The 24,693-nt window shown below is 39.3% G+C and overlaps 1 protein-coding gene across 1 annotated transcript in view; it reads right to left on the reverse strand.

The window, feature by feature from the left end:
- Window positions 1–24,693, reverse strand: part of LOC122795000 — a 1,473,143-nt gene that overhangs the window by 508,532 nt on the left and 939,918 nt on the right. The window lies entirely within an intron of this gene.

A 24,693-nucleotide genomic window follows, 5' to 3' on the forward strand; every position in this document is an offset into this window, starting at 1 on the left:
GGTATACTGAATCTGAGATAGATGTATGCATCTCAGAAGCTTGGACACAGAGAGAGGGTAGGTGTAAATCCTGTTTTGAGGCTGATCTACCCAATAATAACCCACATATGTTGTTGAATGTTGACAAAGACATCTTTAGGGTTTTATTACAATATTCTAGTGATATCAACAACTTGTGATATCATTAAAGATAACTGGAAATTATTGAATTGTGTACCAGAAATCCAAAAAGTAACAAAAGAGGCAACACCACAACAACACCACAATTCATTCTAAAGTTTTAATGTAGACAAACTCCAAGCAGTAAGCACTTTCACGTTTCAAAGAACGTTTCATCAGACTTTAATACAACAGTCATCTTCCATCTGAATTAAATAGTGTCATTACCGATACAAACTCCAATCACATTCTAAAAGTAATTATGATATCAGAAAGACAATTTGAAATCCTAAACTCCGTCATCAAAACGTCACAATTAACAACTAACTAAATCTAAAAAAACCCTAAAAATCATCAATGATAAAACATTTAATAATCACAGCTAACAACTAGCTATGTCTATAATACAGTACTGTTAACAGAAATCTAAGTCTCATGGTCTAACCTAACTTATTTAATGAAATTACTATGAAAGTACCTATTATACATAAGGCTGAGCTACTACACATTAAAACTAAGTAACATGATGTAATAATCCTAAAACACAGCATACGATACAGCATAAAATACAAAGATAATAAATTAAATATATAGAAGAAGAAATTATCAAAACTGTAATACATCAATAAAGTAATTAATGTGCAAAGGGGCTTGCTGCTAGGAAAGGTTTTAATGTGATCTTATCCTTCAGACCACATGCTCGATGTGCTTGTAGACACATTATCCATCTACTTTTCTGCTCTTCCGTATAATTCTTAACATCTCCTAGTCTACCAGTCTCTTACTGGAAAAGTGAAAGCGCTTAGTACTTGGGGTTTGTCTACATTAAAATTGTATAACGAGTTGTGGTGTTGCCTCTTTTGTTACTTTTTGGTTCCTCCTTCTGTAATTCCCCCTCGTGAGGGAGGAACCATACCTGGAATTAAATCCTAGACCACACCCCACAATCACTGATAACGTCACTAAGAACTTCAAAGTATTTAACTATTCTGATGTACCTATCTGTGAAAAATTATGTGATATTTTTTCTAAGGGTCTATCTTTTGTACCTGAACAAAAATTGAATATTAGTTAAACACTGGTAGACCTGAAACTCTTTGTTAGAAAACTGAATTTAAATATGTTGTTTCAGAATGTCAGTTATACAGGGAACCCCCTGTATGTATCGAGTACTTATAACCCTCCCATACACTCCTCCCTACAGTTATTCGAACATCTCTGTGAGATTGGTCTTCATAGTTTAAATACCTGAATTCTATGGATGTAGCCCAGAATTTGTCTAGAGATGAAAATGAGTTATTAACGTCTATTCAAAGAAATAAAACAATCAGGGTTATGAAACCAGACAAGGGAGGTGGGGTTGCTATCATGAGCATGGAATTGTACAACATAAAAATGAAAAATATACTTGAAGGGTGCTTCTATAAAAGGGCATCACTAAATGAATTTAATGGGGCATTGAGAAAAATAAAAAATTAAATTAATGACCTCTTTATAGAGGGAAGCATTTCTATAGAAGAACTGACCACCCAAAAGTCTCCTGTATGTTTGGTTTACCTAAACTGCATAAAGATCTACATGACCCCCCCCCCCCAATGAGACCCATTGTAGACACCCATGGTTCTGCCATACAACCCACAGCAAAGTACTTAAACACCAGATTAAAGAAGTTTGTATCTGAAGAGAAAAGTATCTGTAGAGTCTCATGGGATTTTCTACAAGGAATAGATCAATTAGATTATAGCAAAGGTGGTTATTTTATTACTATAGATGTGAAAGACCTTTATACCGTTATACTCCATGAGATAGGGGTAGAATGGTTTTGTGAGCATCTTTTGGAAAAGAATGTACCACAGGTAAAAATTAATAATTTTGAACATCTATTAAGTATTGGTTTGCATAACAACTTTATTCTATTTGATGGAATGTACTATTTGCAAACGGAAGGCGTCTCAATGGGTTCAGCTTGTGGTGGGACATATGCTAACATCGTAATGTTACAGTGGGAGAAAAATATTTATTTAATTCAAATTATTTCTCCCACTGTATATGTTATACGAGATTTTTGGATGATATTTTTATGTACTGGGAGAGGCCAGGTGAGACTATTCCTGAGTTTTTAGAATATTTGAATGGGTGTACCCCTTTTCTTAGATTCACACATACGGTTGGAGTTGATGAAATACCATACCTAGATGTGAGGCTAATAAAAGATAGAGTATCTAAGGTGTTTAAAGCTGAAATTTATCGAAAACCAACGTATTCAAACAGCTTTTTACATTTTAGTAGCTCTCATCCATTAAGCAAAAGAAAGCTGTATTAAAAGGTCAATATGTAAGGGCTGCACGAATGGTATCTGAATTTGAAAATTTCCTAGATGAATGTGATCGCCTGAAAGACATGTTTCAGAAGAGGGGATACCCCAATTCACTAATACATGGCGTGATGTTAGAAGTAGTAAATAAAAGAGAGAGGGGACATTTTAAGCCATTACTAGATCAAAAACAACACGAAGAAATAGAAGGGAATGACAGGGAGGTCATAGCATAAGTATACAATCACAAACTCAAGAAATAGGTCAAAATACGGTGACATCTGAGGAAAAGAAATTCAATAGTGCATTCATCACAATTTTTAATAAAAGTAGTAAGAATGTAGCTGACATCCTATTTAAAAACTGGGTGGTATTAACTAATAATAGGTTCACTAGAAATATAGTAGGTGAACTATCTACTATTGTATATAAAAAAAGGCAGAACTAGAAAAAATGTTTTAGAAAATACAAATGTGAACCAACAAAATGGCTACATGAAAAAAATGTGGGACCTGCAATTATTGTTGTTACATCTATGAGGGTAGTTCATTTAAAATCATCAATACCACAGTGAAGATTACCAGTAAAGGCACATGCACAACAGAGAAAGTAGTATATTGTGCAGTTTGCACAAAATGCCCATGTTTTTATATAGGCAAAACAGAGCAGAAATTAAAAAGTAGAATTTACGAACATGTAAGAGATATAAGGAACAAGAAAGAAACAAATGCCTTAGCCAGACATAACATTGAATATCCTGACCATACTTTTAAATTTGGTATTTTGGAGACAATAAAACCAGATATAAGGGGTGGGCCATGGGCATTAATATTAGAAAAACAAGAAGCCCTATGGCAATTAAGGATGAATTCCCTGCAATGGCCAGGATTAAATGACAGTTTCTCACTTGCATGTTTTTTAAAACTAACAGCTCTGGAAAGATGAAAATTACTGAGAAATGTTTTAAGTATATTTAAAAATAAAATGTAAATAGTTGTTTTAGGGAATGTATTGTATTTTAGAGATGAGATAAAGTTTATTTATTGTTTAAGATATACTTTACTAGCAGTGTAGTAAAAAAAAGGGGGGGCGTGGTTTTTAGGATTGATTGTATGCCTATTTAGTATTTAAATGAAGTGTGTTTTACTGACTGCCTATTTAGTATTTAAATGAAGTGTGTTTTACTAACTGAATTACTTTGAAAAAGTTCCTGACTGAGCAGGGACGAAAGCTTGTGCATATACTTTGTGTGGAATAAATTGTTTGTACTTTGAATCTACTGGTGATATCATCCTTGTTTTTACTGCATCAACTGCTCTCCAGCTCCATGTGTGCCATTTTTTGTTCATTAGTGGCTACTTTGCATTTTTTTCATACTTGGAAATAAATCGCTGCAAGACAAAAAAGAAATTAGAGGGACTTCAACAATTTCCGAAGGGGAATGTGTTCTCCTGGCCCAGGGAAAACACCAGAAATGCTACAGCAAATGTTAGAGCAACTGTACCACCTTTAATTAATCATAGCGTGTTGGATGCTACTACCACTATAACAATGACATCGGCAAGCACGTCACCACCGGAAGTTGCTGTAGAGCGAGAGAATCAGGAGAGTAATGGGGAGATTCTCCTACGACCTGATGAGGGCCGTGCACATATGAAAAAACAATCTATGCCGACAACAGTGGATGTCAGAAGGAAGGAGAACCAGGAGAAAACCACTGCATTCATACCTGCTGCGACAGAAGGTTCATAGGTTCATACTAGGCTATCTGCCCTAGGGCATTTATAAGCCTAGCCAGAGTATGTTTGGCTTTCGCCACCCATTTTAAATTAATTTTGCTATGCCCTTTTTCGAGGTTAGTATACTGTGCCTCTGTCTAACAGTGACACAGAAATGATACCCGGGGTAAACCTACGATCTCCCATCCACTCATCAAGATTCCTCTTGAAGAGAGTCAATGAGGGACTCTGCCTAACCTGGACTGGGATTTTATTCCAGAGTGAAGGGAGCCTCTGGGTTATGAATCTGTCCCTCCAGCATGTCCTATTTATTTCAGTGCTGAGGTTCAAGTCTCTCGAGCGTGTAGCTCGATGGGATTTGGATTTTTTTGAGGTGCAGCATGTCCCTTAATTCCGGGTTGGACATGGCTTTATACGTCAGGCACAGGTCGCCTCTGAGCAGGCGGTATGCCACTGAGTAGAGCTGGAGTTTCTTTAACCGGGCAGCATATGGCATCTGTTTTAGCCCTTTGATCCTCTTGGTGAGGTACTTTTGGGGTCTTTCCAGTTGCTGCAGGTGTCGGGTAAGGTACATCCCAAAACGGGCATTGTACTCGATTTTGGGCCTGATGAGGGATGAGTAAAGAGGCACGATGACCTCCCCTAATCTAGATGTGAATCCCTTCATGATTAGGTGGGCTATATAAAATGTTTTTCTAACCACTTTGGCCACATGGTTGTCAAATGAGAGATTGCTATCAACTTGGGTCCCCAGGTCTCTAATTACTTCTTCTGTACTTAATGGATTACCACCTATGTGGTAATTTGTGGGCACTTTGTTTTTGCCAAAGAGGATGACTATACACTTTTTGGCGTTTAGCTTGAGGCCATGGCTCTGGCACCAGTTGTCTGTTTCTATGAGGCCCTTTTGGAGGATGCTTGTGTCGGCTGGAGAGTCGATTATGATGCCCAGTTTGCAGTCATCTGCAAACTTGGTCAGCCACAGTCCTTCTGTGTTGGCCTGTACCTCCGAGAAATATATACCGAACAAGAGAGGTCCCAGGACTGAGCCTTGTGGGACACCACTTGTAACTGGTTTGGAGTCTGACATGGCTCCAGCAATTCTAACCATGTGGGTTCTGTCCTTGAGCCAGTTTGCAACCCATCTAGTGACATAGGGGTTTATATTTAAGCTGGTGAGCTTATCTATAATGCCTGAGTGGGGTATTGTATCGAAGGCTTTTGCGAGGTCCAGGTAGGCTGTGTGGACCACCTTCCCTTCATCAATGGCCTTGGTGACTGTTTCAAAGAAGTCGACCAGGTTTAAGAGGCAGGATCTGCCCTTAACAAAGCTGAACAGGGTAGGATCCAGTGTCTGTAGGTCCCCAATATCTTTATTTATGAGGTCCATGATGATCCTTTCCATAGCTTTGCAGACCAAGCTAGTCAGGTTTATGGGGCGATAGTTTCCAGGGTCCGTTGAGGCACCACCTTTGTGGAGAGGGACCACTGTTGCTGTACGCCACTCTTTGGGTACATATCCTGTAGTAAGGCTGAGATTGTTAGATTCAAACTAAAGGGGTGGCGAAAGCCACATAACTATGGGCTAGGCTTATAAATGCCCTTGGGCAGATAGCCTAGTATGAACCTATGAACAGTAGTTTTATGTTTGGGTTTAGCTCTTCTTGGAGTTCATGTAGGACGCAGCCCGGGACACCGTCTGGTCCCATTGATGCTGTGTTTTTTGCTTTGGAGAGGGCGGCTCTTACCTGAGCATCTGAGATGTCAGGGGGGGCAGCATTCTGCTGGGATAGATATTTGCCCTTTTGGTGGGAAGGGGGGGGGAGAAGTTTGCGCTCAACCTGTCAGCTAGGATGTTGGCAATGTCTGTGGGTTCGGTGTATATTTTGTCATTTTGGACTAATTCTGAGCATATCTGGGAATTCCCACCCAGGTTCCTAACATAACTAAAGAAAGCCTTGTGATTATCCTTAGTGTCCTGTGCAATTTTTCTCTCGAAGCTGGCCTTAGACGATTTTATGAGTGCCCTTAGTTTTTTGCTAATACTGATCAGAGATGCCTTCCTTTTTTGGGATTTTGCTCTATCATGTAGTAGCTTCCTCCTTCTATTGTATAGTTTGTTTATGGCTGGGGTCCACCAGACAGGACATCTGCCTTTAGAGGATTGGGTCTTGGTTTTATTTGGGATTGCATGATCCATGCATTCCTGAAGGTGTTCATAGAATGCATTTATAAAGGATTCTGCGGTCTGGGCCATATTTTCCACAGGCCCTGGGGCTTTGAAGGATTCCATCTCGGTTTTGAGGAGTGTGAAATTTGCTTTAGAGAAGTTTTTCACTGTGGTTTTCTGGGCAGGGGGTGGGGTCGGGATGTGAATATCCAGTTCAACTGATGGAAACATATTTTGTCCTTTTCCATTACCGATTCGGCAGACCAACAGTCAGATTTGGACACCACAGAGCACGATGAAGAAGCGGAAAACATCAGAAGAGAGGCACGAGTTCCAAAAGAAAGTGCTCCGACCTACACAACGGACTTGGTTATTAATATTTTCAGGTATGTGTTAACTGACAGTGACAGGTCCTTATTGAATAAAGGCCTCTCATTCATACCTTCAAGAACTACAGATATAACTGATGTTATATTAGACATTAAAATGTTTACAAGGAACATTAGTTTAAAGATGCTATTTGGTCAGTCTAACACTGATACTAGAAATATTTTTAAAAAAACTTCCACATATGTACCACAAATGCATCCATTACTGGATGCATTTGAGAAGGCTTGTGAATATGATTTGATACAGTTTTCTGTGTGTCAAGGTAAAGTTAAACAAGACTTTTACAACCTGAGCTGTGATGAAAATGAAGCTTTGAAGAAGTTACAAGAGAATGATGACACTATGATCAGTCAGGCTGACAAGGGCGGTGCTGTTGTCGTTTAGGACCACGAAATGTATGCTAGGAAAATGCACATGTTGTTAGCTGATAGTGAGACGTATCAGATTTTGGATGCAATATCACTAGATAAAACCATTAAAAGTGTTCATAGTGATTTGTATACCTGCTATTATGTGATATGATAGATACTGATTTATATAAGTATCTCCTAGTGAAGAAACCAGTGATCCCCGTCTTTAGGGGATTACCGAAAGTGCATAAGACTCTGTTGGACCCACCGATGAGACCAATAGTTTCAGGAGGGGGCTGGCTCACCGAGCCTTTAACTATTTATTTGGAAAAACATTTTAGGCCCATAGATGATAGTATTGAGTCTGTTATTAAAGATACCCAACAGTTCCTAGAAAGCTATGCAGATTATGTCTATTCTGAAAATGACATTACTAGTGATTTATTAGTCACACTGGATGTAGATTCTTTGTTCACCTCCATACCCAATACGACAGGGATGGATTATGTGCGGTTGTTATTGATAGAGAAAGGGGTTACTAGGGACCTCATTATGAGATGTATGCTGCTATTGGATATAATTTTAAACAATAACATATTTATGTATGACAGGAAATATTATCTACAAACCAAAGGGGTCGCCATGGGGACCCCGTGCGCAAACTCGTATGCTAACTTGGTTTTGGCATACTGGGAGGGTACTTATGTGCTAAGAAATACATCGTTCTTTGATTGTATAAAATATTATAAACATTTTGTTGATGATATTTTTCTTGTATGGAGAGGAACTAAGCAACAATTAGATGAGTTTGTTTTGTATGTAAATGGGACTACAGATTTTTTGTCCTTTGAAAGCAATAGCTCTTTTGAACGAATAGAATTCTTGGATGTACAATTGACTAAGATGGGTAATGATATACATACTGACATGCACATAAAATCTTGCTGGAAAAATAGTTTGCTACACCATAACAGCATGCATCTTGCACATATCTATCCGAACATAATAAAGGGTCAAGCACTAAGGGTATCAAGGTTAACTAGCCATGATAATGACTTTCATGAGAAACAAAGGATCCTGGCTGATAATTTTATACAAAAAGGGTACCATGATGATGAAGTAGAAAGGTTACTAAATGAGAATACAACACAGAGGACAGGCAAAGGGAAGCCATTTTTTCATAGAAATAGTAATATTGATGAGACGGTACTGAAGGAAGGGCCAGAACATAACACCACTAGGGTAGTGATTCCATTTACGAATAAGAATATGGGAATTAAAGAGATAATTAATAATAACTGGAAGTTATTAAGTACAGATGATAGAATATCAGCAATAGTAGGGACGAAACCTAGTTTCACATACAGAAATAGCAAATCACTGAAAAGACTACTGTGTCGTGAAGATGATAGTAAAATGGAGGTATGTTCTCAAAGACAAGGAACGTTCTCCTGCAGAAATTGTAATCAATGTATATACATGGCAGATGATAATAGATAATAAATTTGTACATCCAAATACTGGACATGAATATATTTTTAAACATTATGCTGACTGCAGGACCAGAGACTTGATATATCTGGTGCAATGTCAGTTATGTAAATCCTTTTATGTGGGCAAGACGAACAGAACCCTTAGGGAACATGTCAAAGAACACATATGCCATTAACAGACAGGATGAAGGCAACACGCTAGCTAGACGTGATGACCCATGGTATGATACATAAATTTAAATTTAGAGTCTTAGAATTAATAAAAAAGACTGGTAGACTAGGAGATGTTAAGAATTATATGGAAGAGCAGGAAAGTAGATGGATAATGCGTCTACAAGCACATCAAGCATGTGGTCTGAATGATAAGACTACATTAAAACCTTTCCTAGCGGCAAGACCCTATCAACATTAATTACTTTATTGATGTATTAGACTGTATTACAGTTTTGATAATTTCTTCTTCTATATATTTAATTTATTATTTTTGTATTTTATGCTGTGTTTTAGGATTATTACATCATGTTACTTAGTTTTAATGTGTAGTAGCTCAGCCTTATGCATAATATGTACTTTCATAGTAATTTCATTAAATGTTACGTTAGACCATGAGACTTAGATTTCTGTTAACATTACTGAATTATAGACATAGCTAGTTGTTAGCTGTGATTACTCAATGTTTTATCATTGATGATTTTTAGGGTTTTTTTAGATTTAGTTGTTAATTGTGATGTTTTAATGATGGATTTTAGGATTTCAAATTGTCTTTGTGATGTCATAATCACTTTTAGAATGTGATTGGAGCTTGTATTGATCTTCTTCTTCTTCTTTCGGCTGCTCCCGTTAGGGGTCACCACAGCAGATCAACTGTTTCCATTTCTTCCTGTCCTCTGCATCTTGCTCTGTCTCACCAGCCACCTGCATGTCCTCTCTCACCACATCCATAAACCTTATCTTAGGCTTTCCTCTTTTCCTGTTACCTGGCAGCTTCATCCTTAGCATCTTTTTCCCAGTATACTCTGCATCCCTCCTCAGCACATGTCCAAACCAACGTAATCCTGCCTCTCTGGCTTTGTCTCCAAACCTTCCAACCTGGGCTGACCCTCTAATATACTTATTCATAATCCTGTCCATCCTCGTCACACCCAGTGCTAATCTTAACATCTTCAACTCTGCCACGTCAAGCTCTGACTCCTGCCTTTTTGTCAGTGCCACTGTCTCCAACCCATATAACATAGCTGGTCTCATTACCCTCTTGTAGACCTTCCCTGTCACTCTTACTGGTACTCGTCTGTCACAAATCACTCCTGACACACTTTTCCACCCACTCCATCCTGCCTGTACTCTCTTCTTCACCTCTCTTCCACACTCACCATTAATCTGAACTGTTGATCCCAAGTATTTAAACTCATCCACCTTCGCCACCTCTGCTCTCTGCATCATCACCATTCCACTGTCCTCCCTCTCATTTACACATATATATTCTGTCTTAGTCCTGCTGACCTTCATTCCTCTTCTCTCTACAGCATTATCTCCACCTCTCCAGGGTCTCCTCCACTTGTTCACTACTCTCACTACAGATCACAATGTCATCTGCAAACATCATAGTCCACGGGGACTCCTGTCTGATCTCGTCTGTCAACCTGTCCATCACCACTGCAAATAAGAAAGGGCTCAGGAGTTTGTCTACATTAACATTTTACAACGAGTTGTGGTGTTGCCTCTTTTGTTATTTTTTGGATTTCTACTGCTGTTCTTAAGAGGCACTTTGTCCAGGACTGCTTTTGTTTTGTTCTCTTCGAATTTTGTACCAGAACTTAGAGGAAAGATTGGTGAGACGCCTCATTTTTCTTTTAGGAATAATAAGTCTTTGAAGAAGCATCTCTGTTATAGACCTTTCTCTCTTAGTAATAGGATTGAGTCTACTAGGATTGGCACTTTTCCCTGTAGGAGCTGTTCAGCTTGTAAACATATTTGTACCTATCAAACATACATTCATCCTGACATATGTTTTACTATAAATGCTAACTTTTATGCTGATTGTAAGACGGTAAATATTGTTTATTTTGCTTTCTGCCAGTTGTGCCATGTTTTTTACATAGGCAAGACTAACAGATCCCTTAAAGAAAGAGTTTTAGAGCATCTAAGGGACATCAGGAATAAAAAAGAAAGTAATGCTCTAGCGTTGCACGTTTTAGAGAAAGGGGTAACACATGTTTTTAACTTTTTGTACTCCAAATTTTAGATTCAGATCTGAGGGGTGGTGATTTACCTAACCACACAGAGGCAGCACAGCAGAAATGGATACTGCTTCTTAATGCAGAAAGACCCCCAGGTCTCAATGGTGTCTTTACTTTAAAACCTTTCTTAAAGGCACGTCCATTGAAACACTAGTATGTTTTTTATATAATGCTTTAATTAGAGGCTGGTCTTTTGTTGGTATGATTGCTTGTTTGTATCTCTATTTAATTGCTTAATTGCTGTATTGAGAATGTCTGAGGAAGCGGTGTGATCACTGTGAAAGTGCTTACTCTGTTTTACCTTGTTTTATGGTGTATTGAATTTTGCATTTGGTTTTTCAAGCCTTGTAGGCTCGGTACTTTTTATTTTTATTCATTTATCCTGTTTATTGTACCGTTCTGAGTCCTGTTCCTGTTTATTTTGTTTCCGTTTCAATTGTATCAAATGCCTTGTCCAGGTCGAGGTAGGCGGTATCTTCTGTTTTACACTCATCCATGGCCCTAGTGACTTTCTCAAAGAAATCCACCAGATTCAGTAGGCATGACCTGCCCTTGACAAACCTGAATTGGGTTGGGTCCAGTGTTTGGAGGTTTCCTATATCATGATTTATCAGGTCCATGATTATTCTTTCCATGGCCTTATATATAAGACTAGTCAAACGTATGGGTCTGTAATTTCCTGGGTCGGTAGATAGTCCCCATTTACACAGAGGACTGTTGCTGTCCTCCACTTTATCAGGAAAAAGCCAGTCCAGAGGCTGTGGTTAACTAGAGATCCTAATGGGCCTGATAAGCCCTGATTTAAGCTGTTTAAAAGGAAACCTGATATACTGTTAGGACTCACTGAAGCTGTGTTTTTAGCTTTGGAGAGCATGGTGGCAACCTGTTGTTTTGGTATACTTAGTGGTGGAGTGGTGGATGGAATTACAACTGGCGGTGATGGGGAGGTGAAATTTGAGCTGAATTTGTCAGCCAGCAGATTTGCTATATTTTCAGGTGGAGTAAAGTTGGTGCCTTCTACAACTAAGTCCACACATTCCTGGGTGTTGCCATTAACCCTATAGATATAACTGAAGAATGCCTTATGGTTATTAGCTTTGGAGGCTATTTTTATCTGAAGATCTGCTTTCAGAGACTTGACTAGTTCCCTGAATTGCTTGTTTAGACTAATGAGGGACTTTTTGCTCTGTTGTGTACATTCCCTCTTACTTCTCGACAGTTTTTTTTTCTTTCATCGCATAACCTATTAATACCAGGGGTCCACCAGGGTGGCTTGTTTTTCTGGTTTGACTTGGGTTTATTTCATTCTGGTACTGCCATTTCTATGCAGTTTATATGGTCGCACAGGCTTTTGTCTACTCCTCTGCATAGGTATCTCTGTATTCTGTATTTGGGGGGACTTGGAATCTAACTATGCCATTCCTTAATAGGGGTAATTTACCTTAAAGAAGTTCTTAAAGTTTCTGGGGTTAGGTGGGGGAACAAGTTTTACCTTTATTTCAAGGGAGACAGCTTTGTGATATGATCTTTCCAGTAAGGACATCACACTTGGGGGGGGGGGGGGGGGCAGTGTTCTCCCATATTTGTAAGAACCAGATCTGGGGTATTTATTCCCCTAGTGGGAGTGCAGTTTGGTTGCTCCAGGGCATATGAATTTACAAAGTCAAGAAATCTTTGGGCCTGCATGTTAGTGGCTGTGTATGCCTTCCAACTAATAGAGGGGTAGTTAAAATCACCCATGAGTATGGTAATGGACTGGATGGTGAGTGACTCTAGTAATTTCAGGTATGATGCATGGGTTTCCTGGTCCATGGTGGGGGATCCGTAGTTAGCAAGAATATAGTAATGGATTTTTCGCATGTTTAGATGGACATGGAGTAGCTCAAATTTGTCATATTGTTTGATCAGCCTTGAGGTGTGCTTATCTTTTATGTAGATATATACACCTCCACCTTTTACTATTTCATGTTCAGTGGGTGGAAGGAATGTAGAAAGGGATTGTTGCCATGCACTGCCATTTTTTTCAGCCATTTAGTCTCAGCATTACAGATCTTGCTAAAGCGGGTCCCACCATTTTAAATGTTTACTGGTTCCTATAGCTTTACTTACAGTAGCAGAGGAGAAAGACTTTGGGCCTCTGTAACATACTTGCCTTACAGCTTTAGAGTTGACGAACCACTGATGAAATTCAAACAAGTTTTGTCATGTGAACTTTATATGCCTTCAAAATTGATGTTTCTACATCCAGGGGTATTTGTAGTAAATATGGAGACAGACCAAGACATAGTGTACTGTTGTAGTTTCACAATGATTTTTCTCACTAATAAATTCAGTCGCATAGCAAAAAAGTCTTGTGTTTCCTTTCAGACTGCTTTACTGTTCATAATGAGGCACTGTAGGCCTTCTCTTCTTTTATTTCCCTTTCTATTCATTTTCTTACTAAAAACGTACTGAACTGTCTTCAGTGTAGTCACAGGCTTCAAGGGATGAAAGACAACCTTTTTTTAATTTGAATAACCTGGGTTTAGTTGTTAACATTGCATCTAAGATAAATGTCATGCTTAAGTTTTCTAGTTAGCTTTATTTAACCTAACTGCATCCATGTAAGGAAAAGGTCAGGACTTTATTCTTTAAATTATCTTGTTACCTTAATGTAGCTCACAGATTAACTGGCATCTGTCGTTTACTGCTTTAAAGGAGGAAAACTAGCCCCTAACTCTGCTACCTAGTTAAAAATGACAGTTTATGACACTGTCTACTCTCTCCTCCCTTTAACAAGCAGTGATCTAATTATTACTGACATGCCATCATCAATTTTGAGCATCTCTATCCTCCCTCCTTCTCTCAGTGGCCACTGCCCCAGTGAAAGTCCACCAGTACTTAAAACTTTCAGACCTCAGTCCAATGGTAACATTGACAGACTTGAAAAATACTTCTCTTCCCACTCTTGGTCCACCATTCTCTCAAAAGAAGACCCTCTTAGTGCCACAACCATTGTTATTCAACACCCTACACCACCCAAAAGAATGTTTCTTTCCAAAAATTAGAAGACTAGTTAAATCACACAATTCAGATTGGGAGACCTTGGAACTAAATGACTTCTAAAACTAGGGGATGAAGCCTTGCATAAATAAAAAGTACACCCCTCAGTCACTGATCAGTCCCATTTTACAGCCCTCAGAAATTTAGCCAAACATTCCATTAGAAGACACAAAACTTTTCTACACAAAAACAAGCAAATGCAACTACTTCATATTCCTATGAAAATACTGAAGGGAGTCAACTTAATTAAAGGGTGCTCCAGCCACATGATTGCAACACATCCCCTGTACTTCTCAGCTGTTCAGAATTTCACAGAATGTCTGGATGTTTACCTCATATTTCTGGTCTGTTGCTCAGAATCTGTGGTTTTCTGGCAAATAACCGATGACTGAAGTCACTACATTTCAGTTTTATACTTCATATCCTTCCAAAAATGCATGTTAATGCAAAATCTGTTATTCTAGCAACTTTCTATGTTTATAAGAGCAATATTTAAAATCTCTCTCTGAGTTTGAGCCTTTGTCCCCTCTCACATTAATTTTGGTTTTGTTGAGAATTCTTGTAATAAAATGTTGAAAGGTATGCTCCCTTCTTACAATGCTGTAAGAACAGAGCATATGATGTGTCAAACACAAACTCACTCCCACTGAGTTCCTTCACCAATTCTCCAGCCACCCCACTCCTACCTCACACATCCCCACCTTCCTCAGCCCTCCTTCCCCACTCTCATTCCTTCCTTCAACTTCAGACGTATAAAGATATGGAAGAACAACTCACATTTCAACTGACTTGTCTCCTGGCTCAGACAACATATTACCCTGGTTTACATACCAGTGCAGAGATTCCCTAGTTTCTGCCCCTATGCATATCTATAATCTATGTCTCACCAGAAACCTCATGTCAACTACCTGGAAAACAGCCACCACCAAGCCTTCCCCAAACAAATAAATTCCTCGGACTGTTCCCACTTTTGGCCCATATCCATCCTACCAACCCTTGGTAAAATCCTCAAAAAACTGAATCAAACTCTGCTCACACAATACACCTCCTCTCCATAAAGCAACATGGATTTTTCCCCAGTTGTAGCACCATAACTTCCCTCTGGATTCTTAAAGCGCAACCTCCTACTAAACCTAAAAAAAAATTGCTTTTTGAGACTTCTCAAATACTCTCAAACAGCTCTCCAGGCCTTTCTATCTATGACTTAAACAATATCATTCTCCAATCCACTACTTCTTTCAAATACCTTAGACCTTGGACTCTGGCTTGATGAATCACTCCACTTTCACACCCACATTGACAAAACTAGAGTAAAAATTAACTCTGTACTGTTATGGGCTTAGAAAATCTCTCATTTTTCTCTTGTTCACTGCCAGATCAGCAACTAGTAAAGGCATACTTCAATTTCAGCTAGAGTACACTCCCAAATTGTTGCAGCTACGTTCTCTGGTAACTCCTCAAAACTCTAAACCTTCTCCTCCTCCCCTGGAGTACCACTGCATATCTTTCTGACAAAAGCAAAACAGTTCCCATTAAGCAAAGATCATCCTTCTGCTTGCAACCCTCCTATTCAAGCTAGTATACCATGAAACCTTTACTCTTTTTGCAGCTAAACTTTATGAAAAACTCTTCATACAGCCTATATAACCTCTCACACGATGCCCCATCACTCTCAGTTCCTAGATCCCCATATTCCTATCAACTAAACATGCTTTCTCCATCCTTGCTCCCACCTTTTGCAATCCTCTCTCAGCACATCAAACAGCATACTGACTTGCCCACTTTTAGAAAGGCGCTAATTAACCACCTCTGCAAGCCAAATGCTCCAGTCCCCAACAAGGATGCATCATTTATGCCTCGCTCTCTCCAGCCAGTCTTCCATTCTATAACAGCTTCTTTAAACTGCACTCATGCCTAAAGCTTTCAACCTGACTGTTCTCCATATTTAGCATCCTGCCTAGAACTGCTCATTTCTTTCCAGCCCAACTTTCTACTATTGACACTCAGCAAGTCATATACTGTTAAGCAACAGTTTCTTTTAGTATGCATTTCTTTGTTGTTCACATTGCCTGACTGCATGATACTCGTAACCCCTCTCCTCCCTGATACTCTGTGAAAATGGGCTATGCACACATAAACTTCCATTTTAAAATTTAGATATATACAGCTCCCCTGCTAACATAACCCCTTTAACCTGGGAAAGGGAACTTGTTGCAATCTACTACTGTCATTCATCCATCCATTCACTCACTCCCTCATTTTAAATATTGGAAGAGCTACTGAGGTTCATAGGTTTGCTGAACAAGCCCAAAGTCTATTAGTCATCAAGGAGCCAGAGGCCCCATATACCATACTGGATCTTGCACTTAACTGTGCAGTTATCCAGTTCCTTCCTAAAAGTATGACTTGACGGACTGAGGTTTACTGACAGGGGGAGTTTATTTCACAGGTATGGGAGTCTTTGAGAAATGACATTGTCATGATTCATAGCACGCTTGTTAATTTGTAATGTGATGGAGCAGTATCATAGCTACCGACCTAGTCACAATCTTTGGAGGAGGGTCACAAGCACACTACTAGCATTCATTAAAGCTACTTAAATGAAAGTGATGAGATGTTAGAAAGTGCATAACTGCAGCAAGCAAGGAGCTCGTGGAAGCTCTGCAATTCCAAGGAAGTGTTTTTTTGCGTCTTGTTTTTCTGGTCCTCAGTACTGGGTTGAGAGCACTAGCTAAACTAGCTATGCCTCTGAGGTTGAGTATCCTCTTGTGTTCAGGTCAAAGGGATTCAAATAGCAATGGATTCTTTGATGTTAAGCATAGGTCTGCTCTAAGTCTGGCAGCTGGGCACAGAGGGTTAAGTCTGTGAGCTGTAGTTTGTGTGCTGCTACAGAGTTTGATTTCCTCAGCTCTCATTTGTCCACTGTGTGACCTTGAGCAACTTACTTATCTAGACAGTGCTTGGGGGCAACTAGGAATTCGGACAAGGCTTCCCATTCGTCCCCTGGGCTGCAAGTCTAGTAACTACCTATGAAGAAGTTGATCTGATGTAAACCTAGCAATCTGGTGGTGGTGGGGCATAATAGTTAATGTCTTTATCTCATAGATACAAGGGTCCAGTTCAGACCTTGGGATATTGGCTAGGCTTGTAATAATCTGTGGACTGATAACCTAGTATTTACCTATGAACCTAATAAGGGAAAAATATATGGAGAAAAGAGAGAGTGGCTTTAGACTTTATCTGTAAGACAAGCCTTGAAGCCCTTCAATTCTCCTTGTGAGGAATTCTGCACTTTTTCCAACTGTACCACACTGTATGTTAGTAGAAGAATGAACAGGGTCTGATGTGAGCTGTGTAAAAGGGACAATTACCTCTTTGTTGTGCCACTCAACCACATGCAGGATCTGGTAGAGTAAGTAAGTGAATGAATTAGCAAAGCAAGAAAAAAAAATCAAAGAAAGCAAAGTCATGTAGCCTGCCTACAGACAGAGTGATACCCAAAGATAGAAAGGCAAACTGGATGAGAAACGTGTTTTGAGGAGGGGACAAGTAAGCTAGAAAAAAGCAGAGGAGGTAATCTGGCCAAAGCAACATCCAGAAAAGGAGGTGGGCCCAAAGAATATTTTCAGCTACTGTGTGGAATACAGAAGTAATCAAATCATCAATGAGTTACTGGAAAAGATTATGAGGAAGTCTAAGAGTCTTAGCTTAATTATTTTAAGTTTCTTGCTTATTTGGTAACCAGTTCAAGTGGATTATATTCGGCCATGGCTCCTAGAAGAATACAAAGCAAAAATAATACAGAAATACCAACAATGAAGTTACCTGGAAGACAGATACATGTATGAGCAAGAAAACAGTTTACATGGTATTAACAAACTGAGTCTACCTGACACTAATTCCTGAAGTGATTAATGAAGCAGTTCAGGCAAACCAACTGAGTGGTGTAGGTGAGGACTCTGTAAAGAAATATTACATAAAACATTGTATTTAGTTTCTAAAACTCTTTAGTAAATGAACGTTAGTCAAAAAGGGATCGCATACAAACAGATTAGACCAATAACCAAGTAGACTACATTTGATATCAGCTATTTTATTATCAGGAATCAGAAGTTAGTTTTGAGAACAACAGGAAAAAAGAAACCTGAGTGTGAAAGCCATAGATTACAGTGGTTATTTGTTTATGCCTTTAGGTTGCTTTTCACTGACACTTGAAAAAAAATCAAGCCAGTATGTCAGCTGGATGATTATCTATTCTAGCTTGTCCCAAGGTTTACGACCAGAGTTAGATATTTTAGCTTAGGGGTCTGTATGTGAGATGATGGGAGTTTGCTACCTACATAAAAAAAAAAAGGTTCAGTGAGCTCCAGTTTGATTCAACAACCTCGATCAATTAAGAAATACTGAAAATGTATTCAAAGTCATGAACTCTTTCTGTTTAGATATAAGTAGATTCAGGTCAAGTGATGAAAGGTAACAGCAGAAATGCAAGAAAATGGAAAGATGACTCTCTCTTTGAAGGTACCCAACACATAAACCTTCATATGCAGAGGTACTCTCCAGAAACCTACATAAACACAAGAGACCTCTAAAACACAAACATGCTATACCTAACACAACACCCAAAGCACCCAATACACATAAAAACACTAGCACCTGTGTCTCACCAAATAAGCTCTTAAGGCAATGCACAACTATTCCATATTGTTTAGTTATAGGCAACTCTGCAGTGAGATATACAGACACCCCATTCACCTTGAACAAGGAGAAGGTTAGGGCCAGCTGCCTTTGCAGTGCAAGGATTCACTAGCAAACACATGCACTCATGTCTCTCAACAACAAGTACCGTTATGATTCCGCCACAGTTCATGTTGATGTGAATGACTTGAGACATACATCTCCTGACTATATGAAGAGAGACATGATTGACCTCTCTGAATATGTATCCTGGGTGGGTATGCCCCTAATTTTGAGGAGCATTTTACCCTCGCCTAGGATGATTCCACAATATAAACAGAAATGATTAACTTCAATAACTGGCTTAGTTTCTGCTGTCATGCTAAGGGGATCCAGTTCCTGTCAGCCTGGGACAACATGGTGGATAGATCATGCTGCTTTGCCAGAGATGGTCATCACCTGGCACCTCTAGGCTTTCAGGTGCTGGCTAAGGCACTTGCCTCTCCATAATGCCTTTTTTTAGGCAAGGTCACAACAACAACAATTCTCAATGTGAAAATATCAAACACAAAGAGACTAAAGGTCATCCTGCTAAATATTAGGAGTTTAAATCAGAAACTGCACTCTCTGGAAGCACTCTTCTCCGTGGAAGATGTTGACATCTATGCAGTCACAGAAGCCTGGCTCAAGGCTGCAGAAATACCCTGACCTTGTAAGGCTACAATGCCTTCCACACTTTCAGACTGCAAATTGAAGGTGCGAGAACCAAAGGAGGTGGAGTATCTATCTTCATTACAGATAATTGCACCTACAGATTGGTTAGACAAGAAAACTCTATGGAGCTACTCCAAGTCCAAATTACCATGGTTAAGACCCCCCTTCAGGTCAATGTCAGTTACAGGTCCCCTTCCATAAACCAAGATGCCCACACAGCTTATTTAGACATACTTGGGACAATTAAGGTACAACCCAACACCCTAATCATGGGTGACTTCAACTATCCTTCCATTAACTGGGAAACTTATATGAGCCCAAACTCACTCACACAAAAGTTCCTGGACTTTGTTAACTCAAATGCCCTTGAACAAATACTACACAACCCCACAAGGGGCTCCAATATTCTAGACCTGGTCCTCACCAATATGAGTGACCGATGCAATGCCTCAATTGTAGGGCCAGCACTAGTTAAATCTGACCATAAATCAGTCATTTTTGAAGTAGCAATAGCACCAGAACTCCCCAAAGGAAAAGTCAGGCTAAATAATTTCACCAAAAGTACCTATACCCTTCTAAGGGAACATATAATCAACTTCCAAGCTCAAGTTTCCAAAGATGGCATTGACGGCTATACTAAAGTATACACTGACACCCTGTATAAAAATGTACACAAATGTATAAACACAGCAGTGCTGGATAGCATTAAGGCAAAATCCTCAAGAAAAAAACAAACCATCCTGGTGGACGTCTAGCATTAATAAATTATACAAAATGTGAAAGAAGCTGCTGCCTAAAAATATGAAAGTGAGATCCCAGAACTGGAACAGCACCCTCCTCAGCCTAAACAAGCAAATAAGACAACTTGTAAAATCTTTAAAGAGCAACTATGAAAAAAATTTAGCAACCATAACCAAGGATAACCATAAGGCTTTCTTCATCTATTTCTGAAACCTAAAATGTAGGACACATGTGTGCTGAACTAATTGCAGATGGCATCACACACACTGACCCGGTGGAAATTGCAAACCTGCTAGCAGACAGGTTTGGTGAAAATGTCAACCCTTTGTTGTCCAAACCCCCTTCCTAAGCATACCACAAAACTACTGTATGTCTTCATCATCTCCTCCTCCAAGCAACTCTAAACAGCAAGTCATTAATGCTCTCTCCAAGGCTAAGAACACAGTCTTCATGGGACCAGATGGCACTCCGAGCTGCATTCTTAATGTTCTAAAACAAGAGCTAGCTACTCCATTAGGCACTCTATTCAACCACAGTCTGAGTACAAGCTTTGTCCCAACTGAGTGGAAAAGAGACTGTTATCCCCCTCCACAAGGGAGGCTCGGCAACAGACCCAGGTAACTATAGACCCATAAGTTTAACCACCCTCATCTATAAGGCATTGGAACAAATCATTTGGACCTCATAAATAAGGATATAGGTGGCCTCCAAACCCTGGATCCATCCCAGTTTGGTTTTGTCAAGGGCAGGTCATGCCTGCTAAACTTGGTGGACTTCTTTGAGAACATGATCAGAGCTATAGATGAGGGCAAAGACGTGCACACACCCTATCTTGACATGGCCAAGGCCTTCGACACTATCCCACATTCGGGCATCAATGACAAACTAATCCAGTTGAATATCAACCTCTATGTTGTTAGGTGGGTTGGAAACTGTCTCACAGATTGGCAACACTCAGTGAAAGCGGGCAACTTTACCTCTGCCAGAAGACCTGTCACCAGTGGGGTCCCAGAAGGGTCAGTGCTGCCCCCCCCCCTCTTACCTGGCATATAATTCTCAGAGGTCCAGGCCAAAATGGAGGGGCTGTAGCTAACCAAGTTTGCAGATTACCGCAAATTAGGGATTGTCATTGAATCCCCTAATGATGTCAGCATACTTAAAAAAAGGAGCTTACACAGACCAGTGATTGGTGCCAAAGCCATGGTCTTAAACTAAATCCTATCATCATTCCCTTTGGTAAAAATAATGTCCCTGCTGATTATAAAATAAACAATAATATCCTAAGTACCAATTCAGTAGTGAGAGACCTGGGAACACAAGTTGACTGTGACCTCAACTTTGACCACCATGTGTATACTTTGGTGAGGAAGGCATTCTACATTGCTCACCTGATTAACAAAGGCATCGCCTCAAGAGCAAAACAGGTTATAACCCCTCTGTACTTGTCCCTATTCAGGCCTGTTACTAAATATAATGCTTCCTTTGGTATGTACTATATCAGACACCTGCAGCAACTTGAGAGAACTCAGAGATTTCTAACTAAGAAAATTTAGGGCCTCGAGCACTTCTTTCATGGACAGACTGAAGTCACTGTCACTGTACTCAGTAGCATATAGACTACTTAGAGGTGACATGTCTGGTTTACAGGGCTATCTCTGACCCAAATCTAATGGAAATGCTGCACATGCATAAGTCAAATGGGACTAGAGTCACCTGTTCCAGGGACCTCAATCTAGCCTGCGACATAAACAGGACCTGCTGGAAAGACAGACACATCTGTCAGAGGTTGCCACTCCTCTGAAATAGGCTTCCAATCCATATCAAACAGAGCACCTCCATTACATTGTTTAAGTGCAACCTGGATGACTGGATGGGAAATTGTAAATTTCTACTGGGGATTGCCCCGGCTTCTGTCCAGGACATGGGTAGTCCTTGCCAGAAAAACCTTTGGCATAGATGATATCTCTCATCTAGTATTTTATTGGGATTTAATGGCTAGGCTTGTAAAGACCCCTGCATTAAAAGCTTAGTAACATCCTAAGAATCTATGAACCCAAGACTGTGACAGTAACGTTCATACAAAGAAAATAGCAATGAAATAACATATTTTATGTAGAAATATCTGTAATTAAGGAGAAAAAGGGAAGTCAGGCTGACAGAAATTGTATAAAACAGAAGCGAAAATAATTGGAAGTAGAAGGGCTTAGGCATGAACAAAGGCTCACAGAACTAAGCACAAACATAATGAAGAAAAAGGAAATGGTGTGGGAGCATTACATGAACAAGTAGCATTGCAGAAAGGAAGTAGAATGGAGGAGGGGGATGGGGAATGGAGGTAAAGAAACATTCAGAAAGGGACAATTCATAGCAAATGTAAGGAATGTTATTTTAAGGAGATAGTGATGAGGTCCTATATCCATCTCCTTAAAATAACATTCCTTACATTTGCTATGAATTATCCCCTTCTGAATGTTTCTTTACCTCCATTCCCCATCCCCCTCCTCCATTCTACCTCCTTTCTGCAATGCTACTTGTTCATGTAATGCTCCCACACCATTTTCTTTCTTCATTATGTTTGTGCTTAGTTCTGTGAGCCAGTGATGAAGTCCTATATACATGGCCGCGGTGGTGCAGCGGTTAGCGTTGTTGCCTGACAGCAAGAGGTTCTCCTGTTCTATTCGCGGCTGGAGCGCAATCTGTGTGGAGTCTGCATGTCCCTCCCGAGGTTGTGTGATGCTAAAGACATGCAGGTAGGTGCGAGCATGAATCGGCGTGCCTTCTTTGAAGTTTGGGTGTCAGGCTGGCAACTCGGCACCGTAAAAATCCACTGCCAATCATGAGCGGACTGGAGTTCTGTTGTGGCGACCCCTAACCAGGAAAAGCTGAAAGACTTTTAGTGATGCGGTCCTATAACATTCTACTAAAGCCAATGGCAAACTGTAGGTAACTGAAGAGGTTTGATGATATTTATGACAGACATAAAAGGAACTACACAAAAGATAGAGAGAAGTAGCTATGCAAGGTCTTGATGGAAAACTCAGATGAAATAAGCAGACCACAGATCTTTTTCCTGTCATCATTTTTTTTATCCTTGTATCCAATTGTCTTGGAGGAGTTTATGTTTATTCATATGTTAAAAAAATGCATATAAATATATATACATATATATGTGTGTGTATATGTGTGTGCGTGTGTGCGTATAAAATTGCTTTAGGTTAGGCACTGTGACAACAGACTTAGAACTCTTGAGTTCACTGTTACATAAACGTTTCCCTAAACATAGTTTAAATGTGTGAGTAAGCAGCAGTGGGACTTGAGCAGTAAAAGCTCAGTGTCGTGTTATTTTCCATATACAGCATAAAAAAAAAAACAATTATGTACTGTTCAGCAACTTGTGGTATTCTTGTTATTTTCACAGTCTAACTGTAAGCTATAGAGAAACAGATACACAGCTCATATATAACATCTACTAAATTATTTTCTGTTCCTGTTTACATTCTTTTACATAAATCATACAATACTGAGATTCTCTGTCAAAGGTTCCAGAGTTGCTGACTCCTAAATCCAAAAGTATTCTGTTCAAAATATTTTTGTTTTTCACTAATAAATGCAGTAGTTTCAAATAAAATGTGGGGTAACACTAACATGATTCACAAGGTTTGGTTGTTTCAGACTGACTCTAAAAACTGTCTTAGTACTTCTCCTGTAAGGAACAAAATGTATGCAGACTGTGGGTGTGTTATGCCCTCCAGAGTTGTCAGCCATGAAACAGTGGAAGATTTTTATACACATTACTCAAATGCTCAATTGTACTGACACAATGGCAGATACATGACAATGTCCAATGTGTTGAAACATACTAAAAGGAAAGTTGATACTATAGTTAAAACCTGTTTATCAGGTTCCCAACTTATTACAGTGTTTATTTTAAACATAATAATAATGTTCTTTTGGCTTCATTATAATTACTTAACTGCACGTGTGCATGGGCTTGTATGTACATGAAAGGAAATTCACCTAAGGGTATCTAACCTAAGGCTAGTAGGTCTAATACCTTTTTAGTTAAATCTATTGCCATATTTAGCTGTCAATGTTTTGCCAGTTCAGGATTGCAGAAATGAATATTTTGTCATATCAGTTCCATTTAAACAGTGTTTTTCTAAAACATTTAGGTCAGCCCTTATTTACATTATGTAACGCTTCTGCTTTGTATAACTCATTATGTTAAGGTGTGGTGTGGTTAATCAACTTACTGTAATCAGGAAATAGCTAGGGTGAAACTTTTTTGGGAAAAGCATTCTTCTGACCAACTCATCAAGAAAAAAAAGATCTGATAATAGAAATATTGTTTCATTCAATATACTAATTCAAGCAATAGGCATACAGCTCTGAATACTCTGAAAAAAGTGGTATATCTATAAAGTAAGTAAACTGCATTGCAAACAACTGAATAGCTAATATTTCAAATTAAATGAAGAAATCCAGTGCAACAAGACAGATATACACTGACTTACTATAACTTACACAATAAGGTTTTTAATAAGCACAGAAAGTGGAAACTGCTTGCTCTATACCTCAGCCCTCATTTGCCTACTGCATGACCTAGAGCAAGTCATTTAACCAGACACTGCTCCTGTGTTGCCCCTGAAAAGGGATTGTGTGTCCAG

Source organism: Protopterus annectens, chromosome 2.part1 (assembly GCF_019279795.1).
Source record: "Protopterus annectens isolate FY-2018-M chromosome 2.part1, PAN1.0, whole genome shotgun sequence".
NCBI lineage: Eukaryota > Metazoa > Chordata > Ceratodontiformes > Protopteridae > Protopterus > Protopterus annectens.